General features: G+C 52.8%; 1 pseudogene; it reads left to right on the top strand.

The window, feature by feature from the left end:
- LOC135530639 (tyrosine-protein phosphatase non-receptor type 9-like) overlaps positions 1-11,544 on the top strand; it is a 58,758-nt pseudogene extending 47,214 nt beyond the window's left edge.
- Positions 11,545-13,228: the final 1,684 nt, after the last annotated feature.

The following is a 13,228-nucleotide window of genomic DNA, read 5'->3' as shown; positions in this document are numbered from 1 at the left end:
CTGGATAGGTCTGGATAGTTGGATAGGTCTGGATAGTTCTGGATAGTTGGATAGGTCTGGATAGTTTGATACGCCTGGATAGTTGGATAGGGCTGGATAGTTGGATAGGGCTGGATAGTTGGATAGGTCTGGATAGGGCTGGATAGTTGGATAGGGCTGGATAGTTGGATAGGGCTGGATAGTTGGATAGGGCTGGATAGTTGAATAGGGCTGGATAGCTGGATAGGTCTGGATAGCTGGATAGGGCTGGATAGTTGGATAGGTCTGGATAGTTGGATAGGTCTGGATAGTTCTGGATAGTTGGATAGGGCTGGATAGTTGGATAGGTCTGGATAGTTGGATAGGGCTGGATAGTTGGACAGGTCTGGATAGTTGGATAGGTCTGAATAGTTGGATAGGTCTGGATAGGTCTGGATAGTTGGATAGGTCTGGATAGTTGGATAGGTCTGGATAGTTGGATAGGTCTGGATAGGTCTGGATAGGTCTGGATAGTTGGATAGGGCTGGATAGGTCTGGATAGTTGGATAGGTCTGGATAGTTGGATAGGGCTGGATATTTGGATAGGGCTGGATAGGTCTGGATAGTTGGATAGGTCTGGATAGTGTGATAGGTCTGGATAGTGTGATAGGTCTGGATAGTTGGATAGGTCTGGATAGTTGGATAGGGTTGGATAGGGCTGGATAGGTCTGGATAGTTGGATAGGTCTGGATAGTTGGATAGGTCTGGATAGTTGGATAGGGCTGGATAGGGCTGGATAGTTGGATAGGTCTGGATAGTTGGATAGGTCTGGATAGTTGGATAGGGCTGGATAGTTGGATAGGTCTGGATAGTTGGATAGGTCTGGATAGTTGGATAGGGCTGGATAGTTGGATAGGGCTGGATAGGTCTGGATAGTTGGATAGGTCTGGATAGTTGGATAGGGCTGGATAGTTGGATAGGGCTGGATAGGTCTGGATAGTTGGATAGGTCTGGATAGTTGGATAGGTATGGATAGTTGGATAGGTCTGGATAGTTGGATAGGTCTGGATAGTTGGATAGGGCTGGATAGTTGGATAGGGCTGGATAGGTCTGGATAGTTGGATAGGTCTGGATAGTTGGATAGGTCTGGATAGTTGGATAGGTCTGGATAGTTGGATAGGTCTGGATAGTTGGATAGGGCTGGATAGTTGGATAGGTCTGGATAGTTGGATAGGGCTGGATAGTTGGATAGGGCTGGATAGGGCTGGATAGTTGGATAGTTGGATAGGTCTGGATAGGTCTGGATAGTTGGATAGGTCTGGATAGTTGGATAGGTCTGGATAGGTCTGGATAGTTGGATAGGGCTGGATAGGTCTGGATAGTTGGATAGGTCTGGATAGTTGGATAGGGCTGGATAGGGCTGGATAGTTGGATAGGTCTGGATAGTTGGATAGGTCTGGATAGGTCTGGATAGTTGGATAGGTCTGGATAGTTGGATAGGGCTGGATAGTTGGATAGGTCTGGATAGTTGGACAGGGCTGGATAGTTGGATAGTGCTGGATAGTTGGATAGGTCTGGATAGTTGGATAGGGCTGGATAGTTGGATAGGTCTGGATAGGGCTGGATAGTTGGACAGGGCTGGATAGTTGGACAGTTCTGGATAGGTGGATAGTTGGACAGGGCTGGATAGGTCCTGATAGGGCTGGATAGTTGGACAGGGCTGGATAGTTGGACAGGGCTGGATAGTTGGACAGGGCTGGATAGTTGGATAGGTCTGGATAGTTGGACAGGGCTGGATAGGGCTGGATAGTTGGACAGGGCTGGATAGTTGGATAGGTCTGGATAGGGCTGGATAGGGCTGGATAGTTGGACAGGGCTGGATAGGGCTGGATAGTTGGACAGGGCTGGATAGTTGGACAGGGCTGGATAGTTGGACAGGGCTGGATAGTTGGACAGGTCTGGATAGCTGGATAGGTCTGGATAGTTGGATAGGGCTGGATAGGTCTCTAGTTGATAGGGCTGGATAGTTGGATAGGGCTGGATAGTTGGATAGGGCTGGATAGTTGGGTAGGGCTGGATAGTTGGGTAGGGCTGGATAGTTGGATAGGGCTGGATAGTTGGATAGGGCTGGATAGTTGGATAGGGCTAGATAGTGCTGGATAGTTGGATAGGGCTGGATAGTTGGGTAGGGCTGGATAGGTCTGGATAGTTGGATAGGGCTGGATAGTTGGATAGGGCTGGATAGTTGGATAGGGCTGGATAGTTGGGTAGGGCTGGATAGGTCTCTAGTTGGATATGGCTGGATAGTTGGATAGGGCTGGATAGTTGGGTAGGGCTGGATATTTGGGTAGGGCTGGATAGTTGGATAGGGCTGGATAGGGCTGGATAGTGATGGATAGTGCTGGATAGGGCTGGATAGTGCTGGATAGTTGGATAGGGCTCGATAGTTGGGTAGGGCTGGATAGGTCTGGATAGTTGGATAGGGCTGGATAGGTCTGGATAGTTGGATAGGGCTGGATAGGTCTGGATAGTTGGATAGGGCTGGATAGTGCTGGATAGTTGGATAGGGCTGGATAGTGTTGGATAGGGCTGGATAGTTGGGTAGGGCTGGATAGGTCTGGATAGTTGGATAGGGCTGGATAGTTGGATAGGGCTGGATAGTGCTGGATAGTTGGATAGGGGTGGATAGTTGGATAGGGCTGGATAGTTGGATAGGGCTGGATAGTTGGATAGGGCTGGATAGTTGGGTAGGGCTGGATAGGTCTCTAGTTGGATAGGGCTTGATAGTTGGATAGGGCTGGATAGTGCTGGATAGTTGGACATGGCTGGATAGTTGGATAGGGCTGGTTTGGTCTGGATAGTTGGATAGGGCTGGATAGTTGGGTAGGGCTGGATAGGTCTCTAGTTGGATAGGGCTGGATAGTTGGATAGGGCTGGATAATGCTGTATAGTTGGACAGGGCTGGATAGTTGGACAGGTCTGGATAGTTGGACAGGGATGGATAGTTGGATAGGGCTGGATAGGGCTGGATAGTTGGATAGGGCTGGATAGTTGGGTAGGGTTGGATAGTTGGATAGGGCTGGATAGTGCTGGATAGGGCTGGATAGTGCTGGATAGTTGGATAGTGCTGGATAGTGCTTGATAGTTGGATAGGGCTGGATAGTTGGGTAGGGCTGGATAGGTCTGGATAGTTGGATAGGGCTGGATAGGTCTGGATAGTTGGATAGGGCTGGATAGTTGGATAGTGCTGGATAGTGTTGGATAGGGCTGGATAGTTGGGTAGGGCTGGATAGGTCTGGATAGTTGGATAGTGCTGGATAGTTGGATAGGGCTGGATAGTAGGATAGTGCTGGATAGTTGGACATGGCTGGATAGTTGGATAGGGCTGGATAGGTCTGGATAGTTGGATAGGGCTGGATAGTTGGGTAGGGCTGGATAGTTGGATAGGGCTGGATAGTGCTGTATAGTTGGACAGGGCTGGATAGTTGGACAGGTCTGGATAGTTGGATAGGGCTGGATAGTTGGATAGGGTTGGATGGGGCTGGATAGTTGGATAGGGCTGGATAGTTGGGTAGGGTTGGATAGGTCTGGATAGTTGGATAGGGCTGGATAGTTGGATAGGGCTGGATAGTGCTGGATAGTTGGATAGGGCTGGATAGTTGGGTAGGGCTGGATAGGGCTGGATAGTTGGATAGGGCTGGATAGTTGGATAGGGCTGGATAGTTGGATAGGGCTGGATAGTTGGATAGGGCTGGATAGTTGGATAGGGCTGGATAGTTGGGTAGGGCTGGATAGTTGGGTAGGGCTGGATAGGTCTGGATAGTTGGATAGGGCTGGATAGTGCTGGATAGGGCTGTATAGTTGGATAGGGCTGGATAGTTGGATAGGGCTGGATAGTTGGGTAGGGCTGGATAGTTGGATAGTGCTGGATAGTTGGATAGGGCTGGATAGTTGGGTAGGGCTGGATAGGGCTGGATAGTTGGATAGGGCTGGATAGTTGGATAGGGCTAGATAGTGCTGGATAGTTGGATAGGGCTGGATAGTTGGGTAGGGCTGGATAGTTGGATAGGGCTGGATAGTTGGATAGGGCTGGATAGGGCTGGATAGTTGGATAGGGCTGGATAGGTCTGGATAGTTGGATAGGGCTGGATAGTGCTGGATAGTTGGATAGGGCTGGATAGTTGGATAGGGCTGGATAGTTGGGTAGGGCTGGATAGGTCTGGATAGTTGGATAGGGCTGGATAGTGCTGGATAGTTGGATAGGGCTGGATAGTTGGATAGGGCTGGATAGGGCTGGATAGTTGGGTAGGGCTGGATAGGTCTCTAGTTGGATATGGCTGGATAGTTGGATAGTGCTGGATAGTTGGACAGGGCTGGATAGTTGGGTAGGGCTGGATAGGGCTGGATAGTTGGATAGGGCTGGATAGGGCTGGGTAGGGCTGGATAGGTCTGGATAGTTGGATAGGGCTGGATAGGGCTGGATAGGGCTGGATAGTTGGGTAGGGCTGGATAGGTCTGGATAGTTGGATAGGTCTGGATAGTTGGATAGGGCTGGATAGTTGGGTAGGGCTGGATAGTTGGGTAGGGCTGGATGGTGCTGTATAGTTGGATAGGGCTGGATAGTGCTGGATAGTTGGATAGGGCTGGATAGTTGGATAGGGCAGGATAGTTGGATAGGGCTGGATAGTTGGATAGGGCTGGATAGTTGGATAGGGCTGGATAGTGCTGGATAGTTGGATAGGGCTGGATAGTTGGATAGGGCTGGATAGTTGGGTAGGGCTGGATAGTTGGGTAGGGCTGGATAGGTCTGGATAGTTGGATAGGGCTGGATAGTGCTGGATAGTTGGATAGGGCTGGATAGGGCTGGATAGCTGGATAGGTCTGGATAGTTGGGTAGGGCTGGATAGGTCTCTAGTTGGATATGGCTAGATAGTTGGATAGGGCTGGATAGTTGGGTAGGGCTGGATAGGTCTGGATAGTTGGACATGGCTGGATAGTTGGATAGGGCTGGATAGGTCTGGATAGTTGGACATGGCTGGATAGTTGGATAGGGCTGGATAGTTGGATAGGGCTGGATAGGTCTGGATAGTTGGACATGGCTGGATAGTTGGATAGGGCTGGATAGGTCTGGATAGTTGGATAGGGCTGGGTAGTTGGGTAGGGCTGGATAGGTCTGGATAGTTGGATAGGGCTGGATAGTTGGATAGGGCTGGATAGTTGGGTAGGGCTGGATAGGGCTGGATAGTTGGATCGGGCTGGATAGTTGGATAGGGCTGGATAGTTGGATAGGGCTGGATAGTTGGATAGGTCTGGATAGGTCTGGATAGTTGGATAGGGCTGGATAGGTCTGGATAGTTGGATAGGGCTGGATAGGTCTGGATAGTTGGATAGGGCTGGATAGTTGGATAGGGCTGGATAGTTGGATAGGGCTGGATAGTTGGGTAGGGCTGGATAGTTGGGTAGGGCTGGATAGGTCTGGATAGTTGGATAGGGCTGGATAGTTGGATAGGGCTTGATAGGGCTGGATATTTGGGTAGGGCTGGATAGTTGGATAGGGCTGGATAGTTGGATAGGGCTGGATAGTTGGATAGGTCTGGATAGTTGGATAGGGCTGGATAGTTGGATAGGGCTGGATAGTTGGGTAAGGCTGGATAGGTCTGGATAGTTGGATAGGGCTGGATAGTTGGATAGGGCTGGAAAGTTGGATAGGGCTGGATAGGGTTGGATAGTTGGATAGGGCTGGATAGTTGGGTAGGGCTGGATAGGTCTGGATAGTTGGATAGGTCTGGATAGTTGGATAGGGCTGGATAGTTGGATAGGGCTGGATAGTTGGATAGGGCTGGATAGTTGGATAGGGCTGGATAGTTGGGTAGGGCTGGATAGTTGGGTAGGGCTGGATAGGTCTGGATAGTTGGATAGGGCTGGATAGTTGGATAGGGCTTGATAGGTCTGGATAGGGCTGGATATTTGGGTAGGGCTGGATAGTTGGGTAGGGCTGGATAGTTGGATAGGGCTGGATAGTTGGATAGGTCTGGATAGTTGGATAGGGCTGGATAGTTGGATAGGGCTGGATAGTTGGATAGGGCTGGATAGGTCTGGATAGTTGGATAGGGCTGGATAGTTGGATAGGGCTGGAAAGTTGGATAGGGCTGGATAGGGCTGGATAGTTGGATAGGGCTGGATAGTTGGGTAGGGCTGGATAGGGCTGGATAGTTGGATAGGGCTGGAAAGTTGTGGTTTGACTGTTGTGGTTGGGTTGTGGATTGACAGCTTTGGTTGAGTTGTGGTTGTTTTATGGTTGTGTTGTCGTTGACAGGTCCTCTGCCGAAGACGTTTGGTGATTTCTGGCGCATGGTGTGGGAGCAGATGGTGCTGATAGTTGTCATGACTACCAGGTAACCCTTGAGTTCTCATGCACACCAACACTGGCAGACTGGGTTCAACCTAACCGTGTGTGACTGACTGGGTTCAACCTCACCAACACTGGCAGACTGGGTTCAACCTCACCAACACTGGCAGACTGGGTTCAACCTCACCAACACTGGCAGACTGGGTTCAACCTCACCAACACTGGCAGACTGGGTTCAACCTCACCAACACTGGCAGACTGGGTTCAACCTCACCAACACTGGCAGACTGGGTTCAACCTCACCAACACTGGCAGACTGGGTTCAACCTCACCAACACTGGCAGACTGGGTTCAACCTCACCAACACTGGCAGACTGGGTTCAACCTCACCAACACTGGCAGACTGGGTTCAACCTCACCAACACTGGCAGACTGGGTTCAACCTCACCAACACTGGCAGACTGGGTTCAACCTCACCAACACTGGCAGACTGGGTTCAACCTCACCAACACTGGCAGACTGGGTTCAACCTCACCAACACTGGCAGACTGGGTTCAACCTCACCAACACTGGCAGACTGGGTTCAACCTCACCAACACTGGCAGACTGGGTTCAACCTCACCAACACTGGCAGACTGGGTTCAACCTCACCAACACTGACTGACTGGGTTCAACCTCACCAACACTGGCAGACGGGGTTCAACCTCACCAACACTGGCTGACTGGGTTCAACCTCACCAACACTGGCTGACTGGGTTCAACCTCACCAACACTGGCTGACTGGGTTCAACCTCACCAACACTGACAGACTGGGTTCAACCTCACCAACACTGGCAGACTGGGTTCAACCTCACCAACACTGGCAGACTGGGTTCAACCTCACCAACACTGGCAGACTGGGTTCAACCTCACCAACACTGACAGACTGGGTTCAACCTACCCGTGTGTGTGACTGACTGGGTTCAACCTCACCAACACTGGCAGACTGGGTTCAACCTCACCAACACTGGCAGACTGGGTTCAACCTCACCAACACTGACTGACTGGGTTCAACCTCACCAACACTGGCAGACTGGGTTCAACCTCACCAACACTGACTGACTGGGTTCAACCTCACCAACACTGGCAGACTGGGTTCAACCTCACCAACCATGACTGACTGGGTTCAACCTCACCAACACTGACAGACTGGGTTCAACCTAACTGTGTGTGTGTATGTGACTGGGTTCAACCTAACTGTGTGTGTGTGTGTGTGTGTGACTCACTGGGTTCAACCTAACCGTGTGTGTGTGTGACTGACTGGGTTCAATCTACCCGTGTGTGTGTGTGTGGGTGTGTGTGACTGACTGGGTTCAACCTACCCGTGTGTGTGACTGACTGGGTTCAACCTCACCAACACTGACAGACTGGGTTCAACCTCACCAACACTGACAGACTGGGTTCAACCTCACCAACACTGACTGACTGGGTTCAACCTCACCAACACTGGCAGACTGGGTTCAACCTCACCAACACTGGCAGACTGGGTTCAACCTCACCAACACTGGCAGATTGGGTTCAACCTCACCAACACTGGCAGACTGGGTTCAACCTCACCAACACTGGCAGACTGGGTTCAACCTCACCAACACTGGCAGACTGGGTTCAACCTCACCAACACTGACAGACTGGGTTCAACCTCACCAACACTGGCAGACTGGGTTCAACCTCACCAACCATGACTGACTGGGTTCAACCTCACCAACACTGGCAGACTGGGTTCAACCTCACCAACACTGGCAGACTGGGTTCAACCTTACCAACACTGTCAGACTGGGTTCAACCTACCCGTGTGCATGACTGACTGGGTTCAACCTCACCAACACTGGCAGACTGGGTTCAACCTCACCAACACTGGCAGACTGGGTTCAACCTCACCAACACTGGCAGACTGGGTTCAACCTCACCAACACTGGCAGACTGGGTTCAACCTCACCAACACTGACTGATTGGGTTCAACCTCACCAACACTGACAGACTGGGTTCAACCTCACCAACACTGGCAGACTGGGTTCAACCTTACCAACACTGTCAGACTGGGTTCAACCTACCCGTGTGCGTGACTGACTGGGTTCAACCTCACCAACACTGGCAGACTGGGTTCAACCTCACCGACACTGACCGACTGGGTTCAACCTCACCGACACTGGCAGACTGGGTTCAACCTCACCAACACTGGCAGACTGGGTTCAACCTCACCAACACTGGCAGACTGGGTTCAACCTCACCAACACTGACAGACTGGGTTCAACCTCACCAACACTGACTGACTGGGTTCAACCTCACCAACACTGACTGACTGGGTTCAACCTCACCAACACTGACAGACTGGGTTCAACCTCACCAACACTGACTGACTGGGTTCAACCTCACCGTGTGTGTGACTGACTGGGTTCAATCTAACTGTGTGTGTGTGTGTGACTGACTGACTGACTGGGTTCAACCTAACCGTGTGTGTAACTCACTGGGTTCAATCTAACTGTGTCTGTGTGTGTGTATGACTGACTGGGTTCAACCTGTGTGTGTTTCAGGGTGGTAGAGCGTGGGAGAGTTAAGTGTGGTCAGTACTGGCCGAAAGAGGAGGGGACAACGGAGCAGCACGGACACTTCCTGGTTCGGAACACATCCATCCAGCTCTATCAGGACTTCAGACTGTCTCACCTGGAACTATACAACAGCCAGGTACACACACACACACACACACACACACACACACACACACACACACACACACACACACACACACACACACACACACACACACCCAGCTATATCAGGACTTCAGACTGTCTCACCTGGAACTATACAACATCCACCTGTCTCTCTCTTTCTTTCTTTCTCTCTCTCTCGCTTTCTCTCTCTCTCGCTTTCTCTCTCTCTTCTCTCTCTCTGTCTCTTCTCTCTTTTCTCTCTCTCTTTCTGTCTCTCTCTTTTCTCTCTGTCTGTCTCTCTCTCTCTTTTTCTGTCTATCTCTCTCTGTCTCTCTGTGTCTCTGTCTCTCTCTGTCTCTCTCTTTCTGTCTGTCTCTCTCTCTCTCTCTCTCTCTCTCTCTCATCCCTTCATGTCTCCAGACAGGTGAGAGGAGGGAGGTCTCCCACTACCTGTATGTCAGCTGGCCAGACTTCGGTGTGCCCAAGTGTGCGTTGGCCATGTTGGATTTCCGTGAGCACGTGCAGCAGCGGCAGGAGGCGGCGCTGAGGAGTCTGGGAGCTGAGTGGGTGGGACCCCCAGGTGGGCCACCGCTGGTCGTACACTGCAGCGCAGGCATCGGACGCACAGGTGGGTCTCCTCCTCCTCTCTCCTCCTCCTCTCTCCTCCTCCCTCCTCCTCTCCTCCTCCTCTTCTCCTCCTCCTCTCTCCTCCTCCTCTCTCCTCCACCTCCTCCTCTCCTCCTCCACTCTCCTCTCTCCACTCTCCCTCCTCTCTCCTCTCCCTCCTCCTCCTCTTCTCCTCCCTCCTCTTCTCCTCTCCTCCTCTTCTCCCTCCTATCTCCTCCTCCTCTCTCCTCCTCCCCTCTCTTCTCCTCCTCCTCCACTCCCCTCCCTCTCTCCTCCCCTCCTCCTCCTCCCTCCTCCTCTCTCCCTCCACTCCTCTCTCTCTCTCCTCTCTCCCTCCTCCCTCCTCTCTCCTCTCCTCCTCTCTCCTCTCCTCCTCCTCCCTCCTCCTCTCTCCTCCTCCCCTCCTCTCTTCTCCTCCTCTCTCCTCCTCCTCCCTCTTCTCCTCCTCTCTCCCTCCACTAACCCCTCTCTCCTCCTCCTCCCTCCACTCCCCTCCTCTCTCCTCCTCCTCCTCCCCTCTCTCTCCCTCCTCCCTCTTCTCCTCCTCCTCTCCCTCCTCCTCCACTCCCTCCTCCTCTCTCTTCTCCCTCCACTCCCCTCTCTTCCCCTCTCCCCTCCTCCTCTCTCTCCTCCTCCCTCCACCCCCTCTCTTCTCCTCCTCCTCTCCTCCCTCCTCCTCTCTCTCTCCCCTCCACTAACCTCCTCTCCTCCTCTTCTCCTCCACTAACCCCTCTTCTCTCTCCTCCTCCTCCACTCCCCTCCTCCTCTCTCCCTCCTCTCCCTCTTTCTCATCTCTCTCTCTCATTTCTCTCCTCTCTCCCTCCACTAACCCTCTCTCTCTCCTCCTCCTCTTCTCCTCCTCCTCTCTTCTCCTCCTCCTCCACTTCTCCTCCCTCCTCTCTTCTCCTCCTCCTCCTCTCTCCTCCTCCTCTCTTCTCCTCTTCTCCTCCTCCCTCTCTCCTCCACTAACCCCTCCTTCTCCTCCTCCTCCCCTCCTCCTCCTCTCTCCTCCTCCTCTCCCCTCCACTCATCTCTCTCTCTCATTTCTCTCCTCTCTCCCTCCACTAACCCCTCTCTCTCTCTCCTCTCTCCTCCACTAACCCCTCTCTCTCTCCTCTCTCCCTCCACTAACCCCTCTCTCTCTCCTCTCTCTCCCTCCACTAACCCCCTCTCTCTCTCTCTCTCCCTCCACTCTCTCCCTCCACTCCACCCCCATCTCTCTCTCATTCTCTCCCTCCACTAACCCATCTCTCTCTCTCTCTCCTCCACTAACCCCTCTCTCTCTCCTCTCTCCCTCCACTAACCCCTCTCTCTCTCTCTCTCCTCTCTCCCTCCACTAACCCCTCTCTCTCTCTCCTCTCTCCCTCCACTAACCCCCTCTCTCTCCTCTCTCCCTCCACTAACCCCTCTCTCTCCCTCCACTAACCCCTCTCTCTCATTCTCTCCTCCACTAACCCCCTCTCTCTCCTCTCTCCCTCCACTAACCCCTCTCTCTCCTCATCTCTCCCTCCACTAACCCCTCTCTCTCTCTCTCCTCTCTCCCTCCACTAACCCCTCTCTCATGTCCCTCCTCAGGTACGTTCTGTACCCTGGACATCTGTCTGTCCAGGCTGGAGGACATTGGGACGGTGGATGTGTGTGAGACAGTGAGGAGGATGAGGACCCAGAGGGCCTTCAGTATACAGACCTGGGACCAGTATTACTACTGCTACACGGCCGTCATCGAGTACGCACAGCGGCGCGGCAAACTGACCCCAGTACAGTGGTCCGATTCAGACCTAGAGACAGACAGCGAGTGACGGGGATGGAATGGGTGGAGGATGGAATGAACGCAGGCTGAGGGAGGGAGGGACAGGAAGATGGAGGAGGGAGGGAGACAGGATGTGTCCCAGGAAGAGGAAGAGGGTGGGACAGGGAGATGGAGGAGGGAGGAGGGATGGAGACAGGATGTGTCCCAGGAAGAGGAAGAGGGTGGAGGATGGGATGAACGCAGGCTGAGAGGAGGGACAGGGAGATGGAGGAGGGATGGAGACAGGATGTGTCCCAGGAAGAGGAAGAGCGTGGAAAGCTAAACGACTCTTGAGTTACTCTCCCAAATCATGAGGAGGAGAAGATGAGATGTATCAACGATTGATTGACTGGTTGATTGAATGATAGAGCAGTGTCCTGCCATTTAGTATGATCTAAGAGGAGCTGGCCTGTCCTGGCCTGGCCTGTTTCTCCCATAGAGCTAAGAGGAGCTGGCCTGTTTCTCCCATAGAACTAAGAGGAGCTGTCCTGTCCTGGCCTGTGTCTCCCATAGAGCTAAGAGGAGCTGGCCTGTTTCTCCCATAGAGCTAAGAGGAGCTGTCCTGTCCTGGCCTGGCCTGTTTCTCCCATAGAGCTAAGAGGAGCTGGCCTGTTTCTCCCATAGAGCTAAGAGGAGCTGGCCTGTCCTGGCCTGGCCTGTTTCTCCCATAGAGCTAAGAGGAGCTGTCCTGGCCTGGCCTGTTTCTCCCATAGAGCTAAGAGGAGCTGGCCTGTTTCTCCCATAGAGCTAGAGGAGCTGGCCTGTCCTGGAGGGGCAGCCTGTTTCTCCCATAGAGCTAAGAGGAGCTGGCCTGTCCTGGCCTGGCCTGTTTCTCCCATAGAGCTAAGAGGAGAGTCCTGGCCTGGCCTGTTTCTCCCATAGAGCTAAGAGGAGCTGGCCTGTTTCTCCCATAGAGCTAAGAGGAGCTGGAGTCCTGGCCTGTGTCTCCCATAGAGCTAAGAGGAGCTGGCCTGTTTCTCCCATAGAGCTAAGAGGAGCTGTCCTGTCCTGGCCTGGCCTGTTTCTCCCATAGAGCTAAGAGGAGCTGGCCTGTTTCTCCCATAGAGCTAAGAGGAGCTGGCTGGCCTGTTTCTCCCATAGAGCTAAGAGGAGCTGTCCTGGCCTGGCCTGTTTCTCCCATAGAGCCTGGCCTGTTTCTCCCATAGAGCTAAGAGGAGCTGGCCTGTCCTGGCCTGGCCTGTTTCTCCCATAGAGCTAAGAGGAGCTGGCCTGTCCTGGCCTGGCCTGTTTCTCCCATAGAGCTAAGAGGAGCTGGCCTGTCCTGGCCTGGCCTGTTTCTCCCATAGAGCTAAGAGGAGCTGGCCTGGCCTGTTTCTCCCATAGAGCTAAGAGGAGCCTGGCCTGTTTCTCCCATAGAGCTAAGAGGAGCTGGCCTGTCCTGGCCTGGCCTGTTTCTCCCATAGAGCTAAGAGGAGCTGTCCTGGCCTGGCCTTTCTCCCATAGAGCTAAGAGGAGCTGGCCTGTTTCTCCCATAGAGCTAGCTAGAGGGCTCTGCTTTGCACCTGTGCGACAATGTCTTGTGTGACACAGCATGTGCTGCCCCATAGAGGCCTGTCTAAGTCTATGGTCGCTCTCCCTCGTCGTACATTCTAGTGACAATGGCACACGCGACGAAACGACCCACTGGACTGTCAACCTTCTTTTCTTCTTCTTCTTCTGTCTTATTGGCCTTTAGTTCTATGGTGATGTATTTCCTGTTTCTGACTTTTCACCCTGTTAGGTAATGAAACCCCTCCGCCAGCCAAAGCCGCCGACTCCCAGAATGCCTGAACGTACTGATGAGCATTAACACCC

The sequence above is a fragment of the Oncorhynchus masou genome, unplaced genomic scaffold (genome assembly GCF_036934945.1).
Source record: "Oncorhynchus masou masou isolate Uvic2021 unplaced genomic scaffold, UVic_Omas_1.1 unplaced_scaffold_1404, whole genome shotgun sequence".
Classification (NCBI taxonomy): Eukaryota; Metazoa; Chordata; class Actinopteri; order Salmoniformes; family Salmonidae; genus Oncorhynchus; species Oncorhynchus masou.
The sequence above is the reverse complement of the archived record's forward strand: the minus strand, read 5'-3'. Positions and strand labels throughout refer to the sequence as shown.